General features: G+C 34.4%; 1 long non-coding RNA gene across 1 annotated transcript; it reads right to left on the reverse strand.

The window, feature by feature from the left end:
- Window positions 1-5,193: 5,193 nt before the first annotated feature.
- LOC118501503 lies at window positions 5,194-10,379 on the reverse strand. The gene is made up of 3 exons (XR_004904128.1): window positions 10,233-10,379; window positions 5,619-5,629; window positions 5,194-5,204 (listed from the first exon to the last, which is right to left on the reverse strand). It is a non-coding gene; the product is annotated as an uncharacterized LOC118501503 (long non-coding RNA).
- Window positions 10,380-12,424: the final 2,045 nt, after the last annotated feature.

Below are 12,424 nucleotides of genomic sequence, written 5' to 3' on the forward strand. Positions count from 1 at the left end.
TAGAGATTGATTTGGGAAAGATATTTTCCCTCAATTGCAAGTTGTACAATTATTACAATGTGTTCTTCCATCTTCGGATTTATATTTATGCCAGAATAATTTCTGTTCCTACTTATATTCTCCATAAAGCCCTATTAATGAATATTAATAGAATCATATCCAACTAGAAGAAATATATTTTTCTGAGTTAACTGATAAGTCAAAATTTTCACTTAAAAATTTTTAAAAATCCAGTGAGTTCATTTATAGTCTTTTGTAAATGTTCAGTCTCAAATTGTTGAGAGAAAAAAAAGAGTTAATGTGAAACACTTGGCTCTGAGATGGTCTATAAATTCAACCAGCTCGTTTGTTCAATTCAGTGAAAAGAAATAATGGCACAAAGGGAAAATGCACATAGATGCTGATGATATGTGTACTGAGTGGTCCTGATGGTGGTGATGATGATGACGATGATGATGGTGATGATGATAATGATAAGGAGGCAGAGGAACAGGGGAAAATGCAGAGGAAAAAGAACTTATTTCTTCTTGATTACCTTTGTACTATATACTTTTTACTTTAACTTACATCATTTTTTCTATTGAAGTTAATATAAATTAGAGAATGATATCCTTATTTTCCTCTTCACCAATCCATTCCATGGGCACATAGAGAAATACATATTCAGCAGTTGATTTGCATACACTACCTGCTCATTTCCACATTTTTAATCTGCCCAAGCATTGGAAGTGCCAGGATTGGCTGTCTTTACAAGAATGTGATTTTGTTCTTCAGTTTCACCCAGAAGTTGTAATTAAAACAACTTCAGCTCCTTAAGAGCTAATCCTGAGCTACTTACATCTGATTAGTAATTAGCAAAGTGTCTGGCACATTCTAAACAATCAATATATTTATAGATTAAATGCTAAAATTTGAACAAGTTTCTCCATTCTCCCAAATGATAATTATCTCCATTGAAAAGATCAGTTCTAAATGGTGTGAGGTTCTGAGCTTTAGAAGCATGAAATACCTCATTAGGCCCAAAACCTTGGAGTCAACATGGATATCTCTCTTTTTTTTTCCTACATTTCACATCTGGTCTTCCAGCAAATTCTAAAGAATCACCTTCAAAATATATTCCCCCCACTTATCTGATCCCAGCTGCTACCAGTGGTGTCAGGTGTCATTTCCATGTGCCTAAATTATTAGCTAGACTCCTAAACTCTTCTACCCCTTTCTACCCTTGTCCTCTTATGATCTCTTGTAACACAGCAACCTGGGAGGTTATTTTTTAATGTACAGGAGTTCACGTCACTCCTCTGCTCAAAGTTTTCCAAGGCTTTCCTCTCCCCAGATAAAGGGCCAATGGTCTAAACAGCAGAACAGGATATGTACGATGTATACTCCACCCTCCTTCTTTCTTTGATCTCCGCCTGTCATTCCCACCATTCTCCTCTTGCTCAGGCTGCTCCAGCCACACTGCACTCCTTGCTGTTTCTGAAACAGGCCAGGGATGAATCCATCTTAGAACTGTGCACCCTTCATTCCAATTCCCTGGCTATCCCTTAATCTGAATATCATAATGCCTCCTTCTTTCATGTCCAAATTTTTAAATAAATTTTTATTCAAATATTGCCTTCTCAGGTAGGCTTTCCCTGTAACTTTCTCAAACATTTCTACATGTCTCCCACTTTCTAAATCTGTTTCTTGATTTTTTTTTGTCTCCTTAATAGTTATTACTACCATACAAATGTGGGAAAGAGGATATAATAACCTATCTGTTTTTATTTCTCTCTTTTTCACTAGAATGTAAACTTTAGAACAGGCAATTTTGTCTCATTTGTTTACTATGCACCCCAGATCCAAAATTGTTGCTGGTAATTAGAACCTGCCTAATGTGTATTTTATGAGTGAATTCGTTTGAAAATGCTGTACTACTGGAAAAAGATATCATCATTCTTATCAGATGACTCTTTCTTACCATATGTGTCCTCCCTGATGGAAGCAAGGTACAGGAAGAGAAAGGAAAGCATCAAGCAGCTACAATTCCTGATAACAAAATCATTTTCCCCAATATGGCTGGAAAGTGAGCTCCCTTTGCCAGCCCAGGATTCCTTCCACATAGCATTGGCATCAAGTCAAACAGATAGCTGACACATTGCGCTCATTTGCACAAAGCAGAGATAAATACAGTTTGGCACAACTCAAAAGATTCTTAACCTTGTGGGCTCAGAAAATCTTCTCAACAAAAAGATATTAATCCATCCTCTTGTGATAGTATTTTTTTAAGGCACACAAATCTAGTCCAAGTTTTCTCTACAATGTCTATGGCTAATTTCTTTTTACATTATTTGCATGCAGGTTTATTTTGTTCAACTGTATTTAGCTAGAGAAGGGAGACCTGTAACCACGGCAACCTGGAGAGGTACCTGTGTGTTCCAGTCCCTGCTCCACCACTTCCTTAAACTCTAAATGTGTTCTTGTTTTTTCTTATTTCTTGGGTTGCTAGCACATATAAGCTTTTTCTTAATATACCAGTACTGCTTAATATTCTTTCCCCAAAATTGACTTATTTGATTCACATATTTTATTAATGTTTATTAAACCTAATATTCTTCTGCAATACTGTTTATATTCTATTCAGTGTTCTTTTTATTCAATATTCCAAGTCTGTTTCCTCATCTATAAAATCAAAATAATTTTTGGTTTAAACAAAAATAATTTTTCAGATTTCTTCAATGTCTGAAAGTCTATTACATTTCTAAAATATAATCCACAATGATACTATTCTGTCCACAAGAATACTATACTTTAATTTTCCATTTGCATTTAAAAAATAGGGAGACTGGTGTTTCTCCTATATAGAAAGTAGAGGTGAGTTTGGATTATGCCATGCCACAGCACATCTTTTTGCCCATCATATTTCACAGTCATTCTGACTTTACCTTACAGACAAATTACAGATAAAACGCACTATGATTCATTCTAATATGATAATGCAAATAAAGTAATTATACATTTCTAAATCCAAAATAAAGATTTAGTTTTTAAGCCCTGGCTAGACCCACTAATGTCGTGGGTGTTCACATTATCTGGAACAGGTGACAAGGAAGCTGACTAAAGTTTGTTCTTTGCTGCAAACACTGTAGTAGTGGTGATGGCAATGCATCAGCAGTGACAGAGTGACAGAAGTGGTGGCCGTCTGGTAGTGTTGATGGTGGCTATGAGGATATATTACATAGATCAGGTACTTGGCTAAGTGCTCTGCATGCAATATATTTATTAATATACAAAATAATTCTATACAGCAGAAATTATTAACGTTCTCCTTCTGTAGAAAAGCACATTGAAACTGAATGTGTGATAACTTGCTCAAGAGATAGCTGGTGAATAAGACTTCTTACCTCAAAGTTAAAGCAGCCTCACCCCAAACCCAGACATCTAACCACTACAAAGCAGCAGAACTGAACAGTTTAAAATAGATTAATTTTTAGGGATCATTACAAAGACTACAAGTGAGTGCTATTCTGCTAAATAATGGCACTCCTTTTTGCTTTTCCTGTTAAGAAATGAAAAAGTTCTTTCATATGACTTTACAGCTGTTGCTACCCAAACATCTGCTGTTTTCTACTGTATTTTTGAAGGAAAAGACAATGAAATAGCTATTTTGAAAACTCAAGCTTCATTATAATGTCATAATCACTTTATACAATATTTTCTTTGTAACATTCTTAACACAGGCTATAACACAATTCCCTAAGAATTATGTAGGTTTCTTAACTGAATTATAGTTATACAATTCTGTGTAAAAGCAAAGAGTTTTCGTATAGCACTTGATCATCCTATATTTCAGCCCAAGGGTTCATAATCTCACAAAGTCTGATATTTCATATATATGGACTGGCACAAATAATACCTCTTTTTTATTATAAAATCTTTTATTACAAAATCATAAGCATGTAATTCTATAACATAATATCACACTCAAGCACACCATCTGACCTTTTAGGTGAAATGTTCAAATTGAAACTATGTTATTACACCCATATTATTACCTTACCAACCACACTCCAGTAAGCCTTACTTCTGCCAGACTCTGTATATAAACACAAATACATATCATTGCAGTGCCAGTGAGAAAGAAGGTAAAAAAATGTTTGAAAAAATATTGACTAATTTTTTTTCAAATCTAATGTGAACCATGAAACTAGAAATCAAAGAAGTTCAATACACCTAAAGCAGGAGAAACAAAACACTACACCAAATACTATAATTCCCCCCAAAATCTGGTTATTAAGTTTTAAAAGCAAGTAGTGTAAGCCTCACATGACTTACAAAGGTATAGAGAAGCACCATGATGTCACACCAAAAATAAGCAAGATGCAGTCAATGTAGACATATTTAAGGTGCAAAAATTTTAAAAATGTCAACACAGATTTCCATACCTAGCAAAAATGTTTTTCAAGAATATATTTCCAAGCAAAAAGTCTTAACACTAGTGAATTTGCTGTTCAAAAATTCTTTTAAATAAATTTTTGTGCTCATGGAAGATAATCCCAGATGGGAAATTTGGTGTGTAGAAATGTAAAAGAAATGGTAAACTTATGGATTAATGCAAAAAAAGGACAAGAAAACAACTAACTCATTGGTCCTCAGATTTAGAATGACCAGATGAATTATAAAAATCCTTATGTCTGGGTTCATCTCACAGAGATTGTAAATTACTAAGTATCATTTTTACCATAGGTATTGGTATTACTAAAAGCCCACTAGATGTACCAAATTTGATAAAACATTGAACTAACCTATTTATAGGATTGAAGAATAATAAATACTAGGTAATTGATCCCATGGGGATCTTACAAATTCTTATCCCACTTAAGGATTTAAAATTCTTTTTTTATATATTTTTTTCATATTTCTCTCTTTCTTTTTTTATTGTTATTCATATACAGTCGTCTCCATTTTCCCCTCACCACTCCCCGCCATTCCAGCTATCCCCACCTCCGATCCTATCCCCGCTTTAGCTTTGTCCATGGGTCCTTTATACATGTTCCTTGATGACCCTTCTCCCTTTTCTCCCTGTTATCCCCTGACCCCTGCCCTCTGGTTACTGTCAGCTTGTTCTTTATTTCAATGTCTCTGGTTATATTTCGCTCGCTTGTTTGTTTTATTGTTTAGATTCCACTTATAGGTGAGATCATATGGTATTTGTCTTTCACTGCCTGGCTTATTTCACTTAGCATGTTGCTCTCCAGTTCCATCCATGCTGTCATGAATGGTAGGAGTGCCTTCTTTCTCCCTGCTATATAGTATTCTATTGTATAAATGTACCATAGTTTTTTGATCCACTCATTTACCGATGGGCACTTAGGTTGCTTCCAACATTTGGCTATTGTGAATTGTGCTGCTATGACCATTGGCGTGCATAGGTTCTTTTGAATTGGTGATTCAGGATTCTTAGGGTCTAATCTTAGCAGTGGAATTACAATAAAGTTTTAACCTAGAATGTTTGAATAGCCCCTTTCTCTCCAACATCTATTCAGTGGATTCAGAGCAATCAGATTATTAAACTAGATGATCTTTAAGAACCACATACATTCTGAGATACAGCCATGAATTTACATATGCAGGAGCACACTTGTAATTACTGGTAATTCTGGGCACAAAACCCAGACCTCTTGGAAATAAGTCCAGTGGTCTCATCACTATATTTGCCTTTTTCCCAGTTAACCGAGTATACGTAGGAATGAAACTTGCTTATGCAAGCTGCTTATGCCTGACATTTTTATATAAATGTCACACTTCAGAATTTTTATTACTTACCAGTGCATTTGATGTTGAGTTATAAATCATTATCCCCTTACTGTGAACCCAACATAGTGAAACATCTCTCTATAATCATCTATTATACATCTGCAAAAATGTATCATGCCATTCAAACTTTTCAATTGCTTTCAGACAACTCTAAATTACAACAATGGATTGAAATCAGCTATCTAATTTCCTTATTTAGTATAAATTACTTATCAAATATTATTAGACATAACACTATTTCCAAGACATGTCTAATATGCGGTCACATGCTTCACAAAATATGTTCTTCAGAACATTAATTTTTTAAATGTTCTACAAAGTTCCATGTTGCAATAAATTCAGTGAAAACTGCCTATTCTATTATCCTTCTTGAGATTCACCGTGCACAAAATTACAGGTTCTGAGAAGGCCTACAGAAAAGAATCCCACTCTTCTACATGAAGTTTCCCAAACTTAGTTGATCACAGAACCTATTTTTCACACACAACCTATTATATTCAATGTAACTAGAGTTCAGTGGAAGATTATCAAATTACATCTTTCAAGATTTGTTTGTGCCAAATCTATCAATTACTAAGGTTCTAAGTTGCCATACATCATCCAGGATTTGCCCCATTTGTTGAAGTCACATTAGCATCTCACTTCCCTCTGCTACTCAGCTAGGGACTACTCCTGAGATTACCTTCAGTGTCACAGTCAGTCCTGTTCATGCTACCTGGGGAAGGAACACACATATCACCCATGAATTTGACAAACTTTCTTCTTGTCACTGTTTGCCTCCACTCTGCCTCTCCACCAAGTGCCCCAGTGATGTGGTAACATCAGAGTACTTTAAAAAGTACATAGGGTGGGGACCGAGTAGAGGGTATAGGAGGCATAAATGGTGATGGAGGGAGACTAGAACAGCACACCTGAAACCTATGTAATTTTATTAACCAATGTTACCCCAATGAATTCAATAAAAAAAGGAAAAAAAATTAAAAATAGAATTAATTACACCTCTACTGTACAGGAAGGGATAGGCAATTTGTCTCCAATCATCAGCATATGCCCAAAACCTTCCATTGCTTCTGTCGTGTACTTTGTAATTACTACTTGCAGTCCTTAGAGAAAGGAGGCCTAAAGGTAGAAAGTGGTTCTCTCCTGTTTTTGTAATCCCACTCGTCTTAATACAATTTCTAAACATAGTGATTTTTTCATAGATATTCTTTTTTATATTTATTATCCTATCATATCATAAATATTATGAAATGTAGGTGTGCTGTCCTAAATTAAAAGGTAATAAACATTTTTTAAATGAGAAAAATCCTATTGAAAGATAAATGTGGAACAGAATTATCACACACTGATTTCAGGCCCTTCCTAAGAAACTTCAGTAAATACATCTCTTAAACTTGCTCAAGGCCCATCTCATTCCTTGGCATTCCTGTCAAGTTTCATTCCCTAAGGCAGTGGGTCCCCAGGCTTTTTGGCACAAAGGACCGGGTTTTTCCCACTGACAGTAGGTGGGCGGAGCAGAAAGTGGAGCTCAGGAGAGTTGCACCAGGTTCATAATCCTCCAGGGACAGTACTGGTCTGAGATCCAGGGGTTGGGGCCCCCTGGGGCTGGCAACCTCTGCCCTAGGAGACACTTTATCTTGTAGCTTCTACTGCACCCTATCCAAATTCTCAGTTCCTCCTGTTTTGGCTATTATTTGACTATATTAGAATTGACCATTCTTCTAATCCAGCTATTATACTAGTAAATATAATTTACACTACAGTGTTAATGGAATATACTCTGTTAACCTAGATAAATATTAGTAATTAAACACAGGCTTTCATAATATAATAAAAAGTTAGGTTTGAGTATGGAATTTCAGGGTCTACAATTCAACTCCTCTAATTTGAAAGATTTCATGTGAACTAATTGCTTCCTAGAGCTTGATGTATTCTGAAACTGAGTCTTTGCTCTTAATAACTGTGAAATATGTTCAGGTCAATTTTCATTGTTTCTAATGTCCACATCCTCTTATTTGCAACTCTTAAGAGAATTCAGAAAAAAAAAGACAATAAATGCTATTTCAGGGCTCCCACCGATATTATTAAAGCCCCTGTAATAGTAAAGGCAGTGTACTAGGTTATGCAGGAGCTATAGTGATAACAGAAAAAGGATCCTTAACTTCAAGGAAACAATGCTCTCTGTGGCCAGTTTCTGCTGGCACAAGCAAAATACTACTTCAGGTGAAATGTGCTTGCTCTGTCTAAACCAACATTTTGTACTCCGAATATTTCCAAATTGAGGGTTTATAAATAATGGTAGACATATCTGAATAAGGTATATTTTCCCTCATAAATGGCCCTGTAATCATTGCCCCACATCTTTAGTAATATAGGTCGCATTAGATTGGAAAACAAAGTTTGCTTTAGTGTTAAAGTACTTTTAAGTGCAAATGTTTTTGGAAGGAATCAAATATTATTCTTCATCAGTTTTTAAAATGCTAGTATAAAATACATTTTATTGTATTATAGATTGGCTTTTTTCCTCTTTCCTTAAATTCTTTTAAATTTATTGAATTCATGGTAGTTCATTTTCCCTGCTTCCTTTCTTTTTCTAGTAGTTCATAATGTGTTCAATGTATTTTAATTATTTCAAGTGTTATGCAGTGCTAATATAATACTTGACTTATGAGGTTTAAAGTTACTACAATTATGTAATGATTCTCAAAAATGTAAGGAAATAAAGATGAAATATTGATCATCATTGGGCACATCCTCTAGGTAACTTTTGTACCATATAAATTTTACCTCATTTTACTCATTCTTCACCAAATGTCACCATTTATATTATCTTAAAAATCAATTGTAATTTAGGTTTATCCCCCATAGATTAGCAGTTCATTTGTTCCCCACTGTTTTGTCTCATTTATTGTGTTTGATGATACTTCTTTATAAAATATGTACATTTTTTTCTTTTTTTCTGAAAATGTTTTAACTTTGCTCTTGCTCCTCAGTGATAATTTAGGATGTAAAGAATTTTTGGATGGGCATGATTTTCTTTTAATACTTTGACTTTTTCTTTCAGTGCTTTTGGGGATAAGAAGTTCACTGTCATCTTCATTATTGTGGTAGTTTTTTGTCTCTGATCACTTTTAATATCATTCTTTCTCTTTAGCATTCCACACTTTCACTAAAAGTTTCCAGATGTGTACTTTACTGGTGTGAATATGTACAAGTTTTTGTCAGTATTTTAAAAAAATTATCTAGCATTATCTTTTTGATTATAGCTTTTTCAAGCAATTCTTAGTTCATCCTGTGACTCTTATTAGTTGTACTTTGAAATATCTTTATTCTTTTCTCCACATCTCTTAGTCTCACTTCTAAAGGTCCATGCTCTTGTTCTGGATATTTTCCTCAAATCTATTTCCCATATCATTAAATATCTCTTCAGCTATCTATAATCCAATGTTTAATTCATCTGCTATGATTTTAATTTCAATTTTTTTTCCATTTCTAGAAGTTTGTTCTTTTTAAAAAATTGTATTTTTTATCCTGGGATTTTTTGGGGGGAGGGGTATTGTTTGTGCAATTACAGTTGTCTGTATTTTCTCCCCATTATTCTGCCCTGCCCTACCCATCCCCACCTCCCACGTTCAATCCTCCCACCCCACCCACTATCTTGTCCATGGGTCCTTTATACATGTTCCTGGATGACCCTTCCCCTTATTTGCCCTGTTTTACACTAGCTTCTCGATACCACCCTAGTCTTTTCACCTTTACAGGGTCAGTATTTCACTTTGATGTCTGGGATTACTCAAACACCAGGGTAGAGTAAATTTGCATGCTACATACATGCAAGAATTTCAATTTCAAAAGTTAGACTTTCCCCATATTAAAAAAAAAAGGGGGAGAGAGAGGCTATCTTTCTTGCTGTATTGATGGGCTGGTGAGAAAAGCTTCACAGCCATCTGCATGGACAGGGCAATTTGTCCTGAGCTCCATTTTCATGATGAGCTGCCATTCCAATCCTTGGAGAAGATTTTTTAATATATCTTACATTCTTTGACTAAATATAGGAAGTAACAACAATAATTATAACTTGTTTTATAGTTCATTGCCCAATGTTACATAAGGTTAATTTCTTCTAGTATGGAAATCAGTTTTTGAAATGTAGAGTACTATATTTATATTCATTTTTTTGTTAAGCCTCATAAAATAAAGCATTTAGAAAAATCTTAATGATGTCCTTTCTGCACCATTAAAGTACTTAGATGTTCAAATCCAATTACATTATTGATATCTTATTATTAATGCTCATTATATTATGGAAGCAGTATTAAAACAAATTACCAAAAAACAACCAATTCATTTTTCGAAGTACTGTATGCAAAAAAATAGCCTAATCAACATCAAGTGAAACTCCATTTTTGTACAGCTGTATGAGTGAGGAGACATACCCATACTTTTTAGACTGTAAGACACACTTTTACCCCCAAATTTGGGAGGAATAATGGTTGTTAATGCTGCTGTTGAGTTCTGTTTACATTTACATTGGTGAAATATTATGTTATTTATGTTATTAAATATTTTATCACATTTTTTGCTTCAAATTTTTTTCTTATTTTCCTCCTCTAAAACCTAGGTGTGTCTTATGGTCCAAGAAACACGGCACATACGTTTTCAAGCACTGTCATGATCAAGATAATGAGCAGCTCCATCCTCCCCACCAAATCTTCCTTTACTCCCTTTCACCAGTCCCAGACACTGAGCCTTCTTCTAACTGAACAGTTTTCGCTTTTCCAGAATGTCACACAACTGGCACGATGCAATGGATAGTATCTGGTATGAAGTATGAGTGTGTCTTCATTTGCTTAGCATAATGCATCTGTGGTTCATTCACATCATTGTGTGTACAAGTAGGTGCTTTCCTTTTTATTGTTGGGCACTATTTTGTTCATCGATGCAGCAGTTTATTTACATTTTCATCCGTTGAAGAATATTTGTTTCCAATTATGGGAGATCATGTATAAAGCTGCTATGAGCAGATGTTATAGGAATTATATGAATATCAATTTTCATTGCTTTTGGGCAAAAACCTAGAAATGAAGTTGCTGGGTAGCATGGTAAGTGTATGCTTGACTAGGTAAGAAACTGCCAGTCTGAAATTCCCACAGGGGATCACATTCCCACCAACAAATACGAGCATTTTATCTCCTACACATACACACCAAGACTTGGTAATTTCAATAATTTGAGTTTTGTTTTGGATTTTTCATTTTAGCCATTCAAAGGTATGTATAATAGTATCTCATTTGGTTTTAATTTTCACTTTCCTTACAAATAGTGATATTTATTAAACATTTTTCATATGCTTATCATCCACATATTATCTTTGGTAAAGTTACTGTCCAGCTCTTTTCCACATTTATATTATGTCTTGCTTTCTATAGTATGAATATAAATCCTTTAAACAGGTTGTATTTTACATATGTTTTATTCCAATATACAGGGTGTAGCAAAAGTAGGTTTACAGTTGTAAAAACAAGAAGCAGAGTTTACCCTTGTATTATTATTTATTATTATACTATTTTGCATACTAACAACTGTAAACCCACTTTTGCCCCACTCTGTATATCTTGTCTTTTTATTTTTGTAATAATACCTTTTGAAGAGCAGGGTGTTTATTTTTATTTTTTATTACATTAAGACAGCTTCAGATTTATTTGTGCTCCTGACAAAATTTTAAGTAGACAAGATGGTATTATCAGTGATAAGCACAACATTGCACAAGGAGGTACTTAGCACTTGTTTTTCTCGCTCAAACACATGGAGAACATTTTCTGGGGTAAATCTATGTTAAATGTTATACCACTAAACAAGTCTCAACAAATTCAGGAAGGTACAAATTGTATCAAGTATTTCATTTTATTTTATTTTACCACAATGGTGTGAAACTAGAAATCAATGGCAGGAAGAAAGTTAAAAATTCTCAAATATCTGGAAATTAAATAACACAATCTTGAGCAATAAATGGATCAATTAAGAAGTCAGAAGTTAAAAATAATCTTAAGATAAAAGAAAATGGCTACACAACTTATCAAAACATATGAGATAAAACAAAAGCAGTTCTAAGCAAAATATTTATAGCAATAAATAAATTTACCCATTGAGAAAAAAGAGATTGGTTCTGGCCACGTAGCTCAGTTGGTTAGGGTGTCCCCGCCAATATGCCAAGGTTGCAAGCTCCAGTGGGGGCACAGACAAGAAGCAACCAATGCATACATAAATAAGTGGAACAACAAATAGACATCTCATTCTCCCTTTCTCTCTCTCTCTTTGCCCTCCCTGCCCCTCTTTTTCTCTCTCTCTCTCTGAAATCAATAAATAAACATTTTTAAAAAGAAGAGACATTACAACAGAAATAGAAAGAATCATGACTTCTTTGAACAACTACATGGCAATAAATTGGTTCTCCCAGAAAAACTGATAAATTCCTAGAAACATACAACCTACCAAAAATGAATCGGGAAGAAATAAAAAATCTAAACCAACTAAGAACAATTAAGGAGATTGTATTAGTAACCCAAAACTCCCAACAACAGCCACCAAAAAGCCATGGCCAGACGAAGATCCCTCCTTGGTATATCCA

The sequence above is a fragment of the Phyllostomus discolor genome, chromosome 6 (assembly GCF_004126475.2).
Source record: "Phyllostomus discolor isolate MPI-MPIP mPhyDis1 chromosome 6, mPhyDis1.pri.v3, whole genome shotgun sequence".
Taxonomy (NCBI): Eukaryota; Metazoa; Chordata; class Mammalia; order Chiroptera; family Phyllostomidae; genus Phyllostomus; species Phyllostomus discolor.